Raw genomic sequence first — 18,427 nt, 5'->3', positions numbered from 1 at the left:
ATTTTTAAACCTTTAGTTAAACACTATTTTTTATGTAAGGGATATATATATTTTTTTCTGCTTGAATTAAAAAAAACATTTTTATTTCACTTATTTCCCTACAATTTAGCCTAAGCACATAGGATGAAGTGTGAGTCATAATATGTATGAGAAACTCTTTACATGTGTGATTTAAAAGTGACAAAATGGTAGGGAGACAAATGAAAACACTGCAAACTTTTCCCAGATATAAAGCACAATTAGTTGCTTTTTAATTTTTCAGACTTGGGGCAAGAGTTTCATGGCTTGTCCAAAACTTGGAACGAGCAAATTATGAAGTATGATTGAAGTTTTGATAAAGACATAGACAAGATGCCCTTAGCGAAGTTTATATACCCACATGAACTTTATGACACAGACCCACTAGAACTGAAATAATCTAATTATTTGTTTATATTATTTCACAGGATTTTTTTTGTCATGAATAAAAACTGAAAATAATTACTAGTAGATCAAAATGGTGATTTGAGGGGAGCTGGAGGTAGCTGTACTTTAATTACAAATGACAAAATGTAGTTCATTTGAAGATAAAAGAAGGGATATATGTATTAGACTGAGGTAGCAATTGTCAAAATTAGTTAATTTTCTGCTCCTACTAGCTTTTCCAGGCAAAAATTAAGAGCCATTTATGAAAGGGAGAAAACTAAGCTGAATGTCAAGTGGTAAAATATTTATAGTGCAGAGATTGCTCAATGAAATATCTAGTAGAAACATCACAACTTTACATATTTAAAACTTGACTGGACAGGAAGGAAGAGAAATTACAGAAGGAATATTATTTCTTTCATGACAGATTTCTGATCAGCTATGTGGTTCTGTTTTCCATAATGAGCTACTTGGAAGACAAAGCAAATTTTTCTCAATAATACAGATGCCTATATAGATGCCTAACATTTGGAAAGCCAATGTTAAGGGAACAGACAAGTATAACTATTTAAACTTGTGTGGAAGTGGAATAAAACCAAGAATGAGTTTATCATTCTTGTGGTTACTAAAATGGTTGTCTTCATTCTCTTTCTAGCAATCCTACTTCTAGTTAAATATCCTAGGAAAATGAAACAAAAGTGTTATTTCAGTATTATCTATATTCCATGTTTGCTGAAGCATTATTTACAGTAATGGAAATATAGAAAAATATCTACTGAAGGATAAATGAACAAAGGAAATGTGTGTGTGTGTGTGTGTGTGTATGATGGAATAATATTCATACTTAATAAGAAAGGAGTTCTGTTATTTATGACAATTTTAATATACCTAGAGAGGACTTTGCTTAGTAAAATAATTCAGATAGAAAAAGACAAATAGTATAGGATAAGAAGGAAAGTGAGCAAACAAGAACAACTGAATATTATTTTGTCTTAATATTCATGCTCTCATTATTGGAAGTCTATTTTTTCCTTCTTAAAACTCTTAAGTATACAGTAGCAGATAAAAGGAATGCAAGTTTCAATTGGGGGAATCCGTGGTTGAGTAACCACATTATCACACTCAAGGACGCAGATTCAACTTCCTGCTCTGTACCTGTAGGGAGAAGCTTCTATAGCAGTGAAGCAGGGTTGCAAGTCTCTCTCTCTCTCTCTCTTCTTTTTGATCTCCCCCTCCCCTTTCAATTTCTCTTTGTTCTATCAAGAAAAACAAAAAGACAGAGAAAGTAAAAGGCCACCAGGAGTCGTGGATTTGTCTTGAAGGCTATAACCCCGGTGAAAATAAAATAAAATAAAATAAAATTCCAACTAAATAACGCTACATGTTTTTTTCCCTGAAAATCACGTTACTTTGTTTAACAAATGAATGATTGTTAAATTTCCGAGGGAAAGATGCACTGCATTTCTTCTAGCATTCTCTGACAAGGTTCAGTTTTTGTAGAGAAAAAGACAGAAACTTTCATAATAGAAATCCTACATCTACCTCCATAGCTCTATTATCAGATATAGTGTCCCTTCACTAACATCAAAGTATCAACCTGTAGCTGACAACCTTGATTTTGTCCTTGTACCCTCATGAAAACTGGAGGTGACATTAGCAGTCCTCATCCAGTTGGCAGTGCTGTGAGGATCCAGACTAAGCATTTGTCCCTTTAGCTGATAGAATCCAGACTGCAACTAAGGGCTGCTAAAAAGCAATTTTAGGACCTCTAGCTAACCATGAATTAGTTAAAAAGGCATACACCCACTCTGGTACCTCATTTGCTAGAGGATACCAATTTGCTTCTACATGAAATTTCAAAAAGTTGAAAAACAAAACAAAAACAAAATAATAATAATAATAGTAATAATAATAACTCTCTAGTTTATGACTCTGCTGGGGATTAGACCTGGGGCTTTTGGTGCCTTAGGCATGATAATCTTTTTTGCATAACCATTATGCAAAAATTATACCCCCTTCCTGCAAAGTATTTTTTAAAGGATTTACCTTCTTCTTAAAATGTAATTGTACAATAGCACTCCCATTTTTTTTTTTGGGAGAGATCATCACTTCATTTCACATTCTTCTTTGTTTACTGATTGACCTGTCTGCTTTTCTGTGTATTTCCTACAATCCTACTGGCAGCCTTATTTCAGTTATATCCTATAAGCGTTCTGCTAGCTACAGTATATCCATTACTCTAGTAGGTAAATGCTATGATTTATCCAGGACATAATTACTTATTGACCTGCCATTTAAGTTGGGTGTGGTGTTTGGGTATGTGCAGGTGAACACAATGTCAGTAGCAATATGATGTGATCATGAAGTAGGCTGACCAGTTCAAATGAAACTACTGAAACGTCCCTAGTATGTCATCATGACAGATCCATCAATTTTCCTTTCTTTTCTCCTCTCCTCTCCTCTCCTCTCCTCTCCTCTCCTCTCCTCTCCTCTCCTCTCCTCTCCTCTCCTCTCCTCTCCTCTCCTCTCCTCTCCTCTCCTCTCCTCTCCTCTCCTCTCCTCTCCTCTCCTCTCCCTTCCCCTCCCCTCCCCTCCCTTCCCCTCCCCTCCCTTTCTCTCCTCTCCTCTTCTCTTCTTTTCTCCTTCTTAACCAGAACACTGTTTAGTTCTGGCTGCTGGTAGTTCTGTAGGGGACTGAACCTTGGACTTTGGAGCCTTAGGCAGGAGAATCTCTTTGCATAAACATTATGCTAGCTACTCTCTGCCCTCCATTAATTTTCTTTATCTTGATTTTCAATCTGTAAAATAAAGGAAACATCAGTACCTTCCTGGAAAAGTTGTTCTGAGGATAAAGGTGAAGTTATACTATATCTGTGAACTCAGTTCTAGTTTTGGAAACTCTAGAGAACACAGAGCATAGAGCATGTCTAGGGTATTTCTAAAAGTGAACACCAAAAACAAGATAATACTCCTTAGCCATTTCCCTAAAAACATTCTTACATATTTAAATTTTAAGTTAATTAATTAATTAATTAAATTAGGTATAGAGAGGCAGAGAGGGGGTCAGGTGATGGCACACCTGGTTGAGCACATAAGTTACAGTGTGCAAGGAGCCAGGTTCAAGCCCCCAGTCCTCATCTGTAGGGGGAAAGCTTTGCAAGTGTTGCAGCAGGTCTGTAGGTGTCTTTCTTTCTCTCTCTTTCTCTCTCTCTCTCTCTTTCCCCACCTTCTGGGATTCTGACTGTCTTTATACAATAAGTAAAGATAATAAAAAATAGAAAAATAAATACATAAATAAATAAAATCTTACCAAAGAGAGAGAGTGGCAGAGTTAAATTGATCACAGCATGAAAGCTTCCTTCAGTGTGGTAGAAGCGAGGGTAGAACTTGGGTCAAACATATAGCAAAGCAGTGTACTATCTAAATGAGCTATTTTGCCAGCAATCAAAATGTCTTCTATTAAGTGCACTTTAACACATGAATAATATCACAGAAGCAGGGGGAATCGTTATTTAAGATACAATTTGTAGGACTGTCAAGATAGCTCACGATACTGAGCTTGCTTTGGCATGGTCATGACCCCACTACACTGAAAGAAGTTTTGGACTATTCATTCATTCATTCATTCATTCATTCATTCATTCATTCATTCATTCATTCATTCATTCATTCATTCTCTTTCTCCTTCTCCTTCTCCTACTCCTTTTCCTACTCCTTCTCCTCCTCCTCCTACTTCTCCTCTTCCTCCTCTTCATTCTCCTCCTCCTTCTCCTTCTTCTCTCTCTTTTTCCCTCTCTCCCTCTCTTTCTGTCTCATCTTTTTATCTGAAAAAGCCAGAACAGAATCGTGAAAGCTCAGCGAACAACAATAACTAAAACAAAAAGATACAATTATAATAAATGAATATAAAAACATCATTTGTCAGTTGTATTTTGTTGTATGAAAGGTCATTGAACTTTTTTTTTTTGCAAATATCTGTAACCTCATAGATCCTTTTACTATTAGATACATTTTCTAGCTGAGATATCCTAAAGTCCTAAAATATCATTAGAAGTAAATTTGCAGGTCATTTAATCTCACCTCCATTTAATGATTAAATTTCAAACCAAATGCTTTTTTTCAGTTGACTGATGACTTGCTTTCATCTCTTCTTTAAAAACAAACAGGATTTTTTTTCAAGATCCTTTAAATAATCTTCCTGTATTTGCTAAAATGCGGTAATAAAGTCAAAGGTCACTGTTCTGGTCAGATGCCTATATAGACCAGATTGCTAGAATTACAAATTTTCTAGGAGCTACAAATTCCCAGGGAACAACTTTAGTTATTTCAAATTTCTTCAACACCTTAAACTGAAGCAACATTATTTTTCTGAAGCCGTTTCTCTTTTGCTTTGAGTCATCTCAAGTAATCATTGACAAGTAGGCCATTATCAAATGTTTCATTTTCTTTCTAGCCTTACTTATGAAATGTTTAAAATTGTGGTAACTTCACCCCTATGTGAAATATAAAAGACTAAAACAAACTTACAAGAATTAATGCTAATCAAACTTTCTCTTGGATGTTGTAAGAAATACAGTGGTTGAGTAGAATGAGTGGCACACAGAATTTTGTTGAACAATGTGGTAACTTCCACTTGCCATGTAGGGATATGAAATTACACCTATGAAATCTTCTAATATATATTCATATGTATTTTTTATGCCCCTTTCTTTGTGTTTCAAGATTAATTTAAATCACTTTATTCCTTGAAAGTCTGATAGATATCTCAAGAATTTGTGGAATTGGACATAGTGGGCATTTCAAAGACAAATAACCACAACAAACATTGCTACTTCAATGTGAAAATACTAGAGGGCACATAAGAAATGATTGTCTGGATTTCTGTAAAGCAGCTCTGAGGCTCAAAATTTTTTTCATATCTAACTTTGAGGTCATCTTCTAGATGTCTGATCTTGTATAAACTAGTTTAACCTTTTGACTATCAGCTTTCCCTTCTGCAAAATGAGGTCCTGCATGGCACCTCAAATGTTTGTAAAATTTGTTTTAGATGACATAAAAACTCAATGCACTTTCTACATTCAGTATACAGTAAACATTCTGCTTTCTTAATACTGTTTGAAGTGGGCTCATTTTAGAAACCTTAAGAAATCTCAAAATGAATTATGTCATTTTTGTCTTGGTTGGGTGCAAAATGAAAAACCAAAAGCCTCCTCACTCTATGGGTGGGACATAGCTCCTTAACATTTTGATATTTTTTAATAAGAAAAAGGTGTCTTGAATTGTGGTGATGGAGGCAGGCAAACCCACAGAGCAGAAAGTCACAGAACACTAGATACACTATATTCTGTGGTATGTTTCTTCACCACAGATGTGGTCATCAACAGAGATAACTAGCTTACAAGCCCTCCCTGGGAACTCCTCAGTTTTTAGCAGAAAAGTAATTCTCAGCCAAGCTCTGTACTGAAACTTATATTAAAGTATTTCCAACTGTTTTACTCTGAAAAGAATTGGAAGGGAGAAATGATCAGCAGTATGTTTCTAGCCGAGGGGAGAGGCCAGGGGTCACCTAAGAGGCTAAAAACCTGCTAAACAAATAGACTTTTCTCTGTGCTTGAATGTTTTTATATATCTGTAACTTTCCTTTTCTGTCTCCTGCTTTCCTACTAGTTTCCCTTAATCTTTTCTTTTCTTTCCTTCTTTTTCTTTTTTTCCCTGTTGCCACTGGGGTTGTTGCTGGAGGAGGTCAGTGCCTCCACAATGAATCCACTGCTCCCAGCGGATGGATATATATATATGGCTAAATTCCTACATTTTTTTTTCAGATTGAATTCTTGGTCACTCACCTGTGTGATTACATATTAATGGGATTAAAACCACTTATTATAATCTACTAAAGGCTTTTTTTGAGCTAGGAATTGGTAGAAATTTTGTTCAGTATAAAATGATTCAGAGAACTAGTAAGAATATATATATATATATATATATATATATATATATATATATATATATATATTTCTTTTACTTGATTAGAAAGAGATAAATTGAGAGGGAAGGAGACTACAGAGAGGGAGAGAGAAAGAGAAGCACTTGCAGCACTGCTTCACCACTCATGAAACTTCCTCCCTACAGGAGGAGACTGGGGGCTAAACCCAGGTCCTTGTGCATGGTAAAGTGTGTGCTCAGTTGGGTGTGCTACAATTCAGCCATTTCTTCTTTTTTCTCTTTCCTCTCTCCTTCTTTTTTCTCTAATATCACTTTATTCCAAGGAAAGACATCTGTTAACTGTTGAGCATGTTAATGTCATTCAAATTCTAAATGTCATAATTACTTTAATACTTGTATTGTTGATATGTGATAAAGGTGTTACTACAAATGTTTAAGGCAGCAATTTAATATAATAAATGTAGAGTCCAGTTAGAAAATAGAAAATGAGAGGTTCAACCTTGGTTTCTAGTCTTATCAATTATATGTCCTTCCCAAATAGGACTGTGAGTGTTTAAAATGGGTACAGGTATAATCAAGGAATTGCTAGCATAGTTCAGAGACTAACCCAGATGGTAGTCAGGCACCAGAACAATAGAACATTTAAAAATTTACCAGACCTGGAGTAGGAATAATGGTAACTTTCTGCTTATGTAAACCCTGCCTTCAGTGAGGTAGGATGTTTGTTTCTGGGAAAAAAAGATGTTTTTGTACCAAGATGTGGTGCAAGCTTAAAAGTCCCCCAGTCATTAGAGTTCAGGTAAAGGAGCCAAGTCCTGGAACCTGTGCAAAATAATGTATGTAACTGATGCTGGAATATGCTGCAGAAAGTATAAAAAGATGCTTGTGACTGTGCTTTGATGTTCAGTCCTTGGGTAGCACCTGTGTGAGTTTTCCCTGGGCTGGACCCTCAGCTGAGTAGGCTTAAATAAAAGTCATACTCAACCGCCTAACTTGATGTGGAGTATTGTGATTTCTGTGTGGAGGATTCTATCCCATTACAAGACAACCTAGAAAACTAAAGGAAATGCATATATGAAAACAATATATTCAAAATACAAAGAACTTTGGCTTAATTTAGGTACTCAGCTCTAAAAGTAAAGCCTGAGAAAGTGATTGAGGCAAGTGATTTACTAGAACAAGGGCCTCAGGAAAAAAAAATGGCATAAAGAAAACTGAGAGGTGGAAAAGGGAACTAAAATAGGTTGATGCTGCTTATGGATTCTGGTTTTAGTTTGATTCCAGAGACAGCTGAGAACTGAGATTTGCTGGCCTTTTTTTTTTTTTACATTGTGCATGTCAGCCAGTCATTGACAAAAGGGGGCTGAAAAGCAAGGTGCCTTTTAGGATGCCATCTTCCAAAGAGGAACCCTGTGGAGAAGGGGGATAATTATGTGCTACTAGCAGTCACTCCTTGCACCAGTTCAAGGGCATGTAAAGACCCTTGTCTGGGCTACCAAGAGTACCCATTCTACTGCTCAATAAATGTTTGTTAAGACTAATACATTTTTTGGATGACACATTTCTAGTTTCAATTCTCTGTTCAAGAGGATCAATTACTCATATCACAGTCTTATAGTCTTATCTAAATAATAAATTAGAAATTGATTATTTATTTATTATTTAAATTTCATTGATTTAAAAAATTCTATAGATAGATTCCTACTTTTTTTTTTCAGATTGAATTCTAGGTCAGTCACATGTATGATGATTCATTAGTGGGATTAAAAATCATTTACTGCAATCTACTAAAGATGTCCTCATCTGGGAATTGGTAGAAAACTGTTCATTATAAAACGATACAGAGAACTAATAAGAAGAATCACTAACTGACTTCTTAGAATTCAGAGGAAGTAGCTAGATGCATGTGTGAGAGCCAGATTCAACCCTTGGTACTGCATATGACAGAATTGTGTGTTGGTCTCTCATTTCCATTAGATAAATAAGTAGTAACATTCATAAGCATTATCTACAAATTAAGGTAGTTTAAAACTGAATGTTAATGAAAACTGAGTGAGAACGGCTCATACAGAAGAATAATTTATAAGAAGCAAACACATTTTTCTCTCCCCATAGAGTTGAAAGGATAACATAATGATTAGACAAAAAAGACTTTAATACCTGAAGTTCTAAGGTCTAAATTCAATGCCTGGCACAACTATAAGTGAAAAATGAACTGTGTTGTTTTAAGAGAAAAAAAAAATTCCCCAAACAAATCTGTGGGTCTGTACAGATTATCATAGTTTAAATATTTGGGACAGCTACCTGCTATTTTCAGTCATCCCATTTCAGTAATGATACATGTCTGAAATAAAGATTCACGGAGACACTCTTCAATTTTAGGTTTATCTATAAAATTTGATTATTTAAAAGTACAAAAGGGAGAAAACAAAGACAACCACAATAAAAAAAATCACCTTAATTCAGGCTATATCCATGACGATTTAATTGACTTCTAATGGTTTTGGAGACCCAGGAGCTAATTCTCTCCATTGAAATACTTCCTTTGGGATGATATATATATATAATTAAAATATTGAGCAAAATAAGTGGACTTATTTGAATTCATGCATAGTACAATTCACAGAATAAATTAGTTACATTCAGAATTCTAAATCCTAACTTGGCAAGATGGTCAGAATCTTCTGAACACTGGGAAAAAGCAAGGCTATCATTTTTGAGGTTGTTGTTCCTGAACATCCACAGGCACTCCTCAACCATCTCTGATTTGTTCTCCTGACATAAGTGAAATGACTTAATGAGAAAGAAATGTTCAAATCTAAAAAAATGATGACAAATCAAAGAGCATAAAATGACTAAGGCTTTGTTGCTTGTGGCTTGAGGAGGTGGAGGCACCACCCTCTGAGGTGTCCTAGTGGGTGACCTAATAATTTTGCTAAGAGGCAGGAGGGAAAAAAAATTTAAGTTGGACAACTCTTTCTTGGGACAGAATCTGGACATTCATTAATGCTAGTGATAAAAAATATATATAGTTTAGGATTAGGGTATGTAATAAGGAAAAGAGGTGTATTGGAGTATAACAGAGGGTAAGAGGGTGGTGATTTTTAGGCTTCTTCTCTAATTTTAATTTTAATAAAAAAAATTGATTCCGGGAGTTGGGCAGAAGTGCAGTGGTTAAGCGTACGTGGCGCAAAGTGCAAGGACCCGCATAAGGGTCCAGGTTGGAGTCACTTCACAGGCAGTGAAGCAGGTCTGCAGTTGTGAAAAAAAAAAATGATTCCACCTTTTCACTGGAAAGCCCTATAACATGCCTGCAGAGTAATGTAAAACAAAAACATTTGACTAATTTTTTTTCTTAGGAAGAAAAAACATTCATAAAAATAAAATAAAATAAAATTACAAATAATCTCAATGGATTTTTTTTTCTTGCCTTAAAAACTTGATTCAATCTTTTAATTCTGCTGAGATACTGAAGGAAGTACAAATTCCTAAATCAGGTCTCAGAATAATATACTTTTTTCTCTTTTACTCAGCATTGAAAAGTATGCTGTGTTATCAACATACCCATTTTGCACATAAGAAAATGGACAATTTTTGCTCAGTGGAGCAAATCTGGCTCCAAGCAATGCAAATTTAGAAACTAAACTCCAGCATTTCTCCCAGAATTATAATAGACCCTAACACTCATCAGTTTTGATCTGTCCATTTTTTTCTCTTCTCAATGATCTCTCTACAATGTGACTCTAATTGTTTATTTCTATGCTTAAGGTTTTTGAATGTTTATGAGGCATGACTATGGTAGACGACTGTGGAAACACTATGCTCATATAAGACAACTATGTGAGAATAATAAACCACAGAAAATCTCAGCAGAAGAGAGTCAAGTTTTCATGGAACAAACACACATTCCTTAAAGGTGGGAGGGCATGCAGACAGCTTTGAGTGAAAAGGACAGCAGTAAGATATCGTACTAGCAGTGTGGCATTCATCAACTGTCACTATTGCTAGCAGAATGCAATAGGCTTAAGGACACAGGAGAAACCTTGAACTTTCAAGTTCCCATTATAAGTGTGTCAGGATGGCCAAGTGGTCTCAGATGCCAGACTCAAATTAACTCTTCCCATTATAAAGAATTCCTCTGAGGAGTCCATGGTGCTGAAATACTGACATATACTCACCTCTGGGACATCTAAAAACAACAACTGAACCCTGAAGTCTCATCAATTCTGCTACTCCCTGTATGAAAAATTTAGGTGAGAACAAACTCAGTTCTGAGTTTCCCAGAACTGAATAATTATCTATTAACGTGTGCTGAAAAACCAAGACTTTGTTCTGTTGAGCTTGAAAAAACAAGAGGACAATTTTGCATTAATTTCATGAGGAAAAGGAAAGGTGAAGTTTGGTATTAGTTCTTGTTTGTCTATATCCCTCCATGCCTCCTTTAGTAACAGTAGACATCATCATGGTTTATCTTTTCTCCATTTTCTTCTTCCTTATGGCTGATAAAACTACCTCACAAAAGATAAACAAATAAATACATAAAAGATAATTCATCACTTTAGCTGCAATTTGACCTATGGTAAATAAGGCAATCTATTTGTTTTGTTTTGTTTTTGAAACAAAAAAATCAGGCATCCAATATAAAAACAACATAAAATTTCCCCCCCCCCAAAAAAAAGAGTATCATAAAACTACTTAAAGAGGCAGTACTGGAAGACATACCAGAGAACTTAGACTATTAATCATAAACCCATTAAAAGAAATTAGAAACTTTTAACACAGAGAAGCATCTTTAGAGAAACAGGAACTAAAATAATCGAGATAAAAAATTTGAAGAAAAAAAAATCCAAGCATGATACATGGTATGAATAGCACATAGAATAAAATTTATGCAGAAAAAAATTAATAAAATTAGAGGTTAAAATTACCACAGTCTGTCAAATAGAATAAGTAGAGGAGGTTAGGATTAGGAAAAATAAAGCAACTTTAAGAGAAACATCAAAGTTCATTAGAGAAGTAAATATAAGTCTAATGGGAATTTCAGAACTAAAAGGAAGACAGAAGGAAGCAGAGAGACCCACCTGCAGGGGAGTCACTTCACAGGCAGTGAAGCAGGTCTGCAGGAGTCTATTTTTCTGTCCCCTTCTCTGTTCTCCCCTCCTCTCTCCATTTCTCTCTGTCCTATCCAACAACGACAACATCAACAACAATAATAACTACAACAACAATAAAAGCAAGGGCAAGAAAAAGGAAATAAATATTTTTTTAAAAAAGGAAGCAGAGAGGCCATATTCAAAGGAATAATATCAATAACTGAATTTTTTAAATATGGAGATTAACTACAATTTCAATGCCTAGGAAGCAAAGAGAATAACAAAATTTCTGAATGTAAAATGACCTACACCAAGAAATAGCATTGTAAAATCATCAAAAGTTAATGAGAAAATATTATAAACTGCTAGAGAAAGGAAAAAATCAATACATAAAAAAGCATCTCTGTCATACTCCCATCATGCTTCTCCACATAAAACTTCCAGGTTAGAAGAGAGTGAAAAGACATATTAAAAGTGATAAAAGATAAAGAATATTTTGCAAAATTATCACTCACAAGTAAGGGGAAAATAAATACATTCCTAAACATAAAGAAAAGAAAAACTAGTGAAATTTGACAAAACCAGAAATAGCTTAGAAAATTTATTGAAAGGAACACCTCAAAAAAATTATAAAATCAGGAGGATGGTGATATATAGTAAAACACTTCTTCTTCTTCTTCTAGCGTTTGCCCTTCTTCCTTAGCCAGTCAACAGCGCCAGGTTGAAAGCTGTCAGGAGCTGCTTGTTGCTGGCTTTGAAAGTGACTGGGATCCATGTGGATTCAGTCGGCTAGGAAGGATCGCCAGTTTCCCCAATGAATGGGTACTCACGGGATGCACCACGAGAAGGTCGATCCAATGCATCCCGGTAAAACACTGAAAAATAATTATAAATAAAATATGCACAAATAGCAAATAGAAAGAAATGGAAAAAAATACAACAAATATATTTAAAGAAATGGATTGCCCTAAGACAAATTCTAAAATGACCACCTTAATTGTGAATGGTCGAAATCATAAAATAAAATAAAGTGTGGCTGGATGGATTAAAATATATGGACAGGGTTGGGTGGTAGCATGGCATAAGGATCCTGGTTTGAGCCCCCAGCTCCCCACCTGCAGGGTCATCACTTCACAAGTAGTGGAGCAGGTCTGTCTGCAGGTGTCTATATTTTTATCTCCCTCTTTGTCTTCCCCTCCGCTCTCAATTCCTTGTCTTACCCAACAACAATAACAACGACAACAGTAGCAACAAGGGCAATAAAGGAGCTGGGATTCCTAGAGCAGGCACAAAGCCCCAGCGAAAAAATGCAGAATCTTCATAACTATTATGTATATTGGAAAATCATGTCTGTCATAAAGGCAAGCAATAATAAGTTCAGAGTTAAAGTATTGATTCTAAAGAGTAAAAGGACAGAAACTGTTCTTCTGCCAGATAGAATGAAATTTACGTGAAAATATTAAAATGATCATTTCATCTACAGCAACTTATGGATTCAATATAATGTCTATCAAAAGCCCAGCAACATATTTAAGGAAGTAGAACAAGCATTTCTAAAATTGGTATGAAATTGTGAAAGACCACAAAAAGCAAAAACAATTACGAGAGAAGACAAATGGAGATAACATGTTCCTTAAATATACTACAAAGCAATAGTAATTAAAAAAGTATAGAGTTGGAATAAAGACAGATATTCAGATCAGTCTTTATGAGATCATAAAGGACCCAGAAGCAAAAATAACAGTGTAGGACTGAATAGATAGACCACAGAGTACGGAACCTACTTTTCTATGCACAGACCTTGTACGAATAATCACTGTTAAAAGTGCCAGCCACACTGAAAGAAGCTTCAGTGTTGTGATGTCTCTCTCTATATTTTTCTGTTTCTCTGTCTATGTGGGCTCACTCTGGGTCCCCCGTCTCCCTGGCCACTGGTGGTGAAGGTCAGAGCGGCCCCCTGGGAGATCTAGGGTGGCTTTGCGTGTTAGGGGTGACTTGTGCAGAGAGGAGAGAATCACACCAAACTGGTCCAGCTCCAGGAGAGGCCTCAGAAAAGGGGGGCAACTTGTTTATAGAGGGAGAAAGCAAGCAGATATACCCATTGTCCAGGGAGAAGGTTGAGGTAATCATTAACCCAAGAACAATACATAATTGCATCTTGACCTATGAACTATTTGATCACACTGGAAAGTTATAGTACAAGGCTTAATCATGAGTTCACAATGCATATTTCTCTGGGGGTACTTTAGGGCAGGGGGGGAAGGAGCAGTTGAGCAAAACTAGGATATTTGTGGTGGTTTTCAAGTTGGCCATATACAATACACAGTAATTCATGGCCTTTGTTTTGAGGGGGGAGGAGGGGCATGTGCAGAAATGTAGCCCCCATCCTGAGAAGCCATCCATCATTAGTTCATGAGGTCAGGGGGATCTACCATTGTCTCTACCCAGGAGGGGGTAGAGCCTGGGGTTGACCTGCTCAGACTCTCATAGAAACAATGGCCTGGACTTCCTGGACAGTGGGCCCATTTCCCACACATCTATCTGAATGAAAAAATCATCCTAGAATGGTAAAACCACACATGCACAAATCAGTACATATACACACAAACACATGCACATATAGTAGTGCTTTAATATTTATTTACAAAATTACGAAATAACAAGGGTATAATTCCACACTGTCCCCAGCACCAGAGTTCTGTGTCACCACTCCCTCTATTTGAAATTGCAATACTTCTCTCAAGGTCACAGATATGATGGTTTTTTTAAAGTTATTATTATTATTATTTTTTAACCAGAGCACTGTACAGATCTGGCTTATGATGGTGTGGGGGATTGAACCTGGGAGCTCTGGAGCCTTAAGCTAGAGAGTCCCCTTGCATAACCATTATGCTATCTACCCTCCACCCAGGTCACAGATATGGGTTGACTACTATTTCTGTAACTATCTCTTTCCATATATATATATATATATATATATATATATATATATATATATATATATATTTTTTTATCTATTCTATGGTCCTGCCTTCTCATCCTTTCTAAGTTAAATCTACACCCACTGCTATTTCTGAATGTCCTTCTTTTTTCCTCTTCTTTTTCCCACATCTTGATCTTCCCCCTAACATTTCTCCTCCTCTAGGTGTATGGGACAACATTATTTTTGGGGTGCAGAAGGTGGGAGTTTTGGCTTCTGTATGTGTCTCTGCTGGACATGGAAGTTGGCAGTTTAATCCATACTCTCAAATTACTGTAAAACTGTAAAAAAATACTGTAAAACAGTAATTTGATGTGAATTCCATGTTTGCAACTTTACTCTTCATAATAAAGTTTCAACTTCACTTAAACTCATATCTACTTATCATGAGATAAAGAAGCAATGGCTATATATTCAATAGCATACTACTCAGTCATTTATTAAAAAGATGCCATTGTTCCATTCAGAATAAAAAGATGATTATGCTAAGTTAAATGGGCACATCAAAAGCAACTACTTAAGTTCTACTCATGTGTGGAATGTAGACAGTCAAAACAAATTTGCAAAATTAATAAAATAATCAAATGGACTCTCGGAAACCTATGGCAATTATGAGAGGAAAGAAGAGGAAGAGAAGAGTACAGGTGGAGAATTTCATTTGCTGTAATTGCATAAGAAACTTGGTGGGTACAGTAAGTTGTATGCACACTTACACACATAGATGATAATCCTACATTCCTAAAAATGTTACAGTGTTTTAAACCAATGCTAAATCAATAAAAATATTTTACTTAGAAAAGAAGAAATTCTTGGATTCTACCCTGGGTTAAATTGCATACTCCTACCATCCCATAAAAATGGAAACAAAACAAAAAAATGCTCTACTGAAGTTTAAGTCTTAGTACCCCAGAATGTGATCTTATTTAGGAAGTAGTCCATTACAGATGTGATTAGATAATATGAGGTCATGAGGGTGGGCCCTTGTCTAATATGACTGATGTTCTTATGAAAAAGGATCAATATGAAAACAGAACACAGTGTAAATATAAAGATGAACATCTACAAGCCAAAAAGAAGCATTCCCTCTCAACCTATAGTAGGAACTAGCTCAGCTGACACTTTGATTTAAAACTTCCAGAAATGTGAGATAATAAAAGCCTGTTGTTTTAATCACTCACTTGAAGTACTTTGTTATATAGTTTTAGTAAACTATTACAGATACTTAATCACTATTCCTAGGGTGATGTCTGACATCTTATAAATAGAAATGGACAAGTAGATGTAAAACCAAAGAGTAAATGTAATTTAAATTGGCCAGGCTAGACTTAAGGAATTTTCAGTAGTTTTAGTAGAAATTTCTCAAGTAATTACTGTAATATTGCAAACCAGGACTATTGTAGGTGCTGATATTAGTTATGGATTAAATTGGCACAGTATCTGTTCTCAGGAAGCTTATACCAAAGTAAAATTGATTACACAGATTTAATTATAATGAGCATTGAGAGTTTCAATGAAATATCCTCAAGAGTGAAATATTAAGAAAATTAATCTTTTCTCAGGACAATCAGGAAAAGTTTCTCTGAGGCAGTTATGTTTAAGCTTATACCTGAAAGATAAGTGCAATTTAGTATATAGAAGGAGAAAAAGCAGATCTAAAGTCAAGCCATAACACAGAAAAAAAAAAATAAAACAACAAATTTAATGTTTCCAGAAAGAGTCCTTAACTTATGTGACAGAGATGGGATAATTAAATATAATAATTAAATATAATTAAATATTTCAGTCCCTTTCCATTCAGTTGAGATAACTCCAGAGAATGCCCTACATGCTAACTCAGAGATCCCCAGAGGGATTGAACTCTAGTTACCCGCAATGGTAGCTGACTGATAACACATGCTTCATGGACTTTCCATAGCACTCCTTGCCTCCCCTACCGCTATCACTGGGGTCACACCCTCAAATTCCTTACTCAGAGGCCACTGATGGGATGTCCAAAATATGTGGAGGGTGAGAAGATGGAACAATGAATATACACTTAGAATGGTGTAAGAATGGGCAGCAAGAAAAGAAAGTGTCAAAGACAGTTTAATATTATAACTGAGAAAGAGTACTAAACTTGTGAATACTAGCAGAAAGAGAATGGAGGAATAATGCTTATAGGAATACATGACAAATATTTTTTTCCTGATTCTGTTGGCTAAAATCTGAAAGGAGAAGAAAAGAGAAACACTGAATTTTTGTATCAAGAAACTGAGGGTCCTCTTTTTAGGTGTGTTTGAGACACAAAAGTTTCCCCTTAGGAAGAATAGAATAAACTCTGATGTTTGGGGAGTTTTGTGTGTCTAGGAATTCCCAGAATCTTTAGAACCCATTCAATTAGTCCATGATACATTTTCCCCTCCAGATGTGAACACTAGTCAGTTGTCAGTTGAATAAGCTTCTATTATTTTCTCAGCAATTATTTTAAGGAATGAATTTGAATAAAATGCATTTTTGGCATCATTTTTAAGAATGGATGATGATTTATGCTTTTCTTGCAGGGACAAGATGGCTCTGTGCATGAGTCATGACTGTATGCTGGGAAGATTCCGATGGGAACCTTGTTTTTTTCTGGCTGATCCATACCTTACATGGACTTGAGGTTGTGCATGGCTTTTATTAACATGTGTATTTTGCTTGTTAAGACTCATGCTTCATATTCCCTTACCAGTGCAAGCCCTTCTTGTGTTTCACATACACCTGATTTGGAATCTATACTTAGGACTCAAAGTGTCCTGGGAGTAGTAATTTGGAAAAAATTCTTGATTGTCAGTCAGGATAAGATGATGCGTTCTCAGCTGCAGTCAGGAAGCAGGCTGTATCTTTCCAAGGAAGCAGATTCAAATGACTGACAAAGTTTTAATTTTTTCAGTGTCTTTCTCTTTATTTTTAAAGATTTTTAAAATATTTACTTGTTATAGGATAGAGACTTAGAAATTGAGAAGTGAGAGGGGAATAGAGATAGAAAGAGGCAGAAAGACACCTGCAGTCCTGCCTCACCAGTCATGAAGCTTCACCCTTGCAGTTAGGGGATAAGGGCTTGAACAAGGGTCTTTGAACACTGTAATGTGTGCAATTAACCAGGTGTGCCACCGTCTGACCCCCAGCATCTTTCTCTTCATGTGGCAGATTTGGTACACATCAGATTTGTCTGGGGGTTAAAAATGCTATGAACCATAGTATAGGCATTTGCTTCCCTCAACCACACAGTTACTTTACATAGAGCCTTAACATGTATTGTTTCCTAGGGAGAAATCTATATACTAGAGCAGATGTTTTTATGAAAATAACACTAAAAGTTTTCAGGAGACAAGGTGAGGGAACTGTAAGACTGATTCATGAAATTTTCCAGGTTACAACATTTTTTTTTTTAATCACTGTGCTTGGAACTGGTTCTCAAAATGCGTTCCATAGACTGTCTTTCATATGTTAATGTTTGTAGTTATCTCCTGTACATTTTGTTAAAATTCAAACTCTTTTTCGGTAGTTCAAGGGCAGGGACTTGAGATTCTGCTATTTCTACAATTTCTCTGAAGGATGTTGAAACTGAACTATGTTGACTTCTGAATCATAAATTAAACAGGGAAATAGGGAAAGTTGATCTTGTAAGATGCTACTGATACATGGATTCTGTGGTTCAAAAATTGAAGGACTTAAAAAAACTTTTTTGTTTGTTTGTTTTTACCTCTTTCAAAACAGCAAAAATGTAAAGACTCTGAAGAGATCTGCTCTGAGGAAGTCTGATACAAAATCATGACCACAGAACCATATTTTACTTTGCAACCCTGGGGGATTTGGGGTGTGTGTGTGTGTGTGTGTGTGTGTGTGTGTGTGTGTGTGTGTGTGTGTGTGTTTGTAAGGAAAGATGATCTGAGATGTGGTTTCCACTCAAATATTTGTTCAGGTACTTAGCTGATTGAAGAAAGATTTAAAAAAAATGTTTAGCTCTTTTTCTGATAACCTGGGT

This window comes from Erinaceus europaeus, chromosome 1, assembly GCF_950295315.1.
Source record: "Erinaceus europaeus chromosome 1, mEriEur2.1, whole genome shotgun sequence".
Lineage (NCBI taxonomy): Eukaryota > Metazoa > Chordata > Mammalia > Eulipotyphla > Erinaceidae > Erinaceus > Erinaceus europaeus.
The sequence above is the reverse complement of the archived record's forward strand: the minus strand, read 5'-3'. Positions refer to the sequence as shown.